We start from the raw sequence: 4,549 nt of genomic DNA, 5'->3' as shown, positions 1-4,549 counted from the left end.
AGCATTGACAAGAAAAGAGATTCAATATCTTGAATGACTATGACGACATGATGCGACAGAAGGAATTCTTCCTCGCCTTCCACTGTTTTTGTTTTTTCCTTTCTAGTATTTATTGTGAGCAATGCAATAAAACATGAAGTTGTAAGTCAGCGCTGTGTGTGCGCGTGTCTCCTTTCTCGTGTCCCGGGTAAGCGCGCTGTTTTTCGGTGACACACACACACACACACACGCACGCACGCACGCACACACGCACACACACACACACACACACACACACACACACACACACACACACACACACACACACACACGCGCGCACGATTTCTGGGGCAAAGCCCGTTTAGGCTGCATTTGGAGATGTACGGAGGCATTTCAAAGATAGCCCCCGATATAAAGTTTGCACAGCTTGTCTTACTCAGAAGAAATCCTTAAGTGTCATCTTTGAATCGCAGAGAATGGAACTGAAGCGGAAGTTGACAATTAAGGGTCTGCTGGTACGTGTACTGGGGGTACTGGTTTCCTGTCACACTGTTCGCAGGAAAAGACAAAACCCAGTGACAACACCCGGTCCTACGGATATCCGAATCATATCGGCATATCCCAACTCATTTGCGAACTTCCGCAGAATGTCCGTGGGACCTCCTTTTAGATGTCCTGACCGGTTAACCCCTGGATATCCCATTCGGGTTATAATGTGGATGCTTACTTGATATGCATTCTTACTGTAATTTTGGCAAAGCTTTGTAAGACCTGCTCTCGCAGTAGCTTTCTTTACCTCGATATATGTTCACTGTTTATATCAGGCGCCTTTTACAGGAATGCATGTCTCTCATATAACCTGTATAATTAATTTCGCCTCGCCAGGTACATAATAAACACTGCGGCATTGAGGGGGATATTCGAGTGGTTTCTTCGCTTTTCGATCAATCTGGCATCCAAACACCTCATGTTCAGCACGTGTGCAACGCATTTTGTTTATAGGTTCTTCCTCGAACTTTCAAGTTTGCCGCCCACAGATCTCGGCAGTGGATAATAAATAAAAAATAAAAACCAAAATTTAAAGTTATTTCGACATAAATTTCGAAACAAATGCGTTTTATCATTTATGCCCACGTTAAAACAAATAATAAATGATGCATATATGAGGCCTTTCACGCGCGGCGGTCCTGCCGTGTACCGTTTTGTTCCTTTCGGCAGCGCGGGCCGTTGGCGCAGGCAGCGTGTGTTTTGGCGCGTTTGGAGTTTGGCACGCTTGTCTTTGCATTTCTGTGCGCGCCGTGCGGTCTGTCACCACTTGCAATACGCGTTGGAGCGACCGACGCTGGCGTGGCCATGAGCACGACGTCCAAAGGTAAGTCATTTTTCACATCTTGTTCATACGCCTTCTTCGCACGAAGGGCATAAGCTAGCCATGGAGCCGTTATTTAGTCTTAGTCCTGTATGGCGAGTGGTATTCGTCCCAAAGGAGCATGACTGTATGCATGCACTGTTTAGCTGCATAAGATCAACGCGGCACCGCGACGCGCAATGCATGGCGTTTCTTTCTGGAGTTCCCGCGCAAACTCCCCTGCGGCAGAGAACGCTGGGCGGAAGCCAAGATGGCCAATTTTGTTGACGCGCGGCAGGTGCTTGAATTTCTTTGTTTAGTCCATTTGCACGGAACTGTGGCGCCCGATATGAAAGTGTAGGTTCGTAAACTTTGTGCCGAGCAAAATTAAGATAAATGCCGCTCGGTTGCTGCACTGCAAAAATATGTAGAATGTGCCAATTTTTCGAGCGCTTAAAATATACTGGATCACTGCAGTTGAATTTGTTTCCAAACACTTCCTGGTGAATCTCAGTTTGCATAAGATACCAATTCGGACAGAGAAAGCTTTCAATTTTTGAAAACTGATGTTTTTTATACATTTTTTCTGATGCGCAAGCCAGTTCCTCTTTAACAGCAACCTTTATTGATGCGCAGGACACGACACGGGTCAGTCTGGACGTTCATTTCGGCATCGCGTTAGTGGAGCTGTAGATGTCATCCTCGAAGCTGCGTCATCGCAGCTGTTCTGCACGAGCTTCCAGGTGGCAAGCAGAAATTGATTCCGACCACTCAGATGGGGAACCTGAGTTATGTGATTCTTTCTCAGACCTTTTGCCGTCCTCAGCGCACGTTTCGGTGGCGTGCACCCCCCACCATAAACTCGATGCATGTTTATCGCCTGGTGCTCTTCAACGCGCTCGTGTGCCGCCGGCGGCGATGTTTGAGTGTACTGTAAGTGATACAAAAACAGGGTGCCATAAAGACCGCTTGAAATCTTGGCCAGTTAAATTCAACATTTCACACCGCTGCCTCACAGCTCTTCTGAAAGACCTCCGAAATTCATCTAAAGATGATCTCAACTGCCAAGGTCTGCTGTTTCGTTGCTAGGAACGCCCAGGCGAATTGAAGGATTAGTCAGTATAGGAAACGGACAGTACTACCACTTTGGTCAAGTGGCTGGCCTACAACATGCTTTGAGGGAAACATGCACCATACCTCAACTTCTACAACTCATTGTTAACATGGACGGCTTGCCTCTTACTAAGAGCCCCAAGGTGCAGTTTTAGCCCATACTGTGTTCATTCATTCATTCATTCATTTTTATTTGTTCTTCACAACATGATGTACACATTGTGAAAGGGGCCAAGAAGAAAAGCCGTTCCTTTACGGCTTGAAAAAAAAATCTTGGTCCCCCCTGGCATTGACGGCAACGAAGCAACACAATCCAGAAACAAATGTACAGAAAAAAATATACAGAAATATACAGAGACAAACAAAATTTTAACTTGGCATTTTTATGAAAGGTATGGCGACAAGCTCATGGAACGGTCGGGAAATAAAGACATGCAGTCATAATGAAACAGTGGCTAAATATCTGTACAAGGTGTTTTGTTTATGAAATGTGTGGTGTGTATTAGGACATGCAAATTAATAAAACAACGCCTTCAGGTTCCGGAAATTTAGTCCTAAAATATCTGTTCCCGCTTTAATATGTTCATTTAGTAATTGAAAAACGTTGAAAGTAGTGAGCCTTTTCCGATTGGTGTGTTCTTTGGGCACAGCAAACCTGCAAACAGCAATGAGTTCTTGAAGGAGTTTGTTTCAGAACTCAGTGAAGCACAGGAAGGAGGAGTATTTTTGAGGGGTAGAGTCATCGCAGTACAAATCCTGGCTGTAGTTTGTGATGTCCCTGCCCGGGCATTTGTGCCCTCAGTAAAAGGACACAGTGGATACAGCAGCTGTACAAAGTGTGTAACAGAGGCCAGGTTTGTTAATATCCGAATGTGCTTCCCAGAGCTGAATGCAGCCCCTAGAACAGATGTCAGCTTTAGAGAGCACAGTGATTAGGACTTCCATACTGGCACATCAATTCATGAGAACCTCTCATTTGACTTAGTCAAACAGGTTCCTCTTAACTACATGCACTTGGTGTGCATAGGGGTCATGCATAAGCTGCTGCGGCTCTGGTTTAAAGGTCAATATTCATTCAGAACAGCCTGTCAAGTAAAAGTTGAGATTTTTCAAAGAACAGAAATCCTTGCAGCTCCTATTCCATGTGAGTTTAACCGCAGACCAAGGCCACTGAGTGAGCTAGGCAGGTTGAAAGCAAAAGAGTTTCGACTCCTTTTGCTTTACCTGGGGCCTGTAGCTTTTTATGACCTTGTACGAAGTGATTTTCGTGGGAACTTCATGGTTTTACATTGTTCGGTTAAAAACCTAGCTTCCCCCAGATTGTATGTGCAGTTTGTAGACTATGGTGAACAGTTGCTTCAGCACTTTGTGCACACTTTGAAGGACATATACGGGATATATTTTGTGTCTCATAATGCCCATGGCCTTATACACCTGGCAGAAGATTTTAGAAACTTAAGGCATCTAGACAGTTGCAGTGCCTTCCCGTTTGAGAATTTTATGCAGCGATTAAGGAGGCTTCACCGTAAGCCCGGTAAAGCACTAGAGCAGCTCTGCAGGAGAGCTAGTGAGGGGAGGGCTGCATTGAGCAGTGCACAGACAGGAAAGAATCAGGTGGAGCCAACATTGCTTTTCGCTCTTGATGATGGTCTTTAAAAGATCATTTGCGTTGCAACAGTACCGTAAGCTTGTAACAAACAGATGTTTCACTTTGACTGTGGCATGCCCTAACAACACGTCTCTCCTGTTGGATGGAACAGTGATTGATGTTGTGAACATTGTTGTGTAGTATCACTCTAGAGATGTGCTTCTTGTTGGTCATAAGTTTTCTGTTAAACATGACCTTTATGACTACCCTTGCTTGTCATCACTTCTCAGTATGTTCTTTGTCAGTAACCCCTCTCCTCTTCATGTGCGGCCATTTTCTGAAGTATTGTGCAAGTTTGTGAAGCTTCCATTTGGCAATGGTTTTGCCATTTTTCCTGTTTTACATGTTAAATAATGTTGCCCTAGTGTTCGTTTACAATTGTTTTTTGCTTTTCTGGATATGCTTTCTTGGGAGAAAAGTCAGTGAAGCCATGTTTATGGGCAAATCTCAGCTGGCATTGC

Source organism: Amblyomma americanum, chromosome 3 (genome assembly GCF_052857255.1).
Source record: "Amblyomma americanum isolate KBUSLIRL-KWMA chromosome 3, ASM5285725v1, whole genome shotgun sequence".
NCBI lineage: Eukaryota > Metazoa > Arthropoda > Arachnida > Ixodida > Ixodidae > Amblyomma > Amblyomma americanum.
This window is presented reverse-complemented; position numbering follows the sequence as displayed.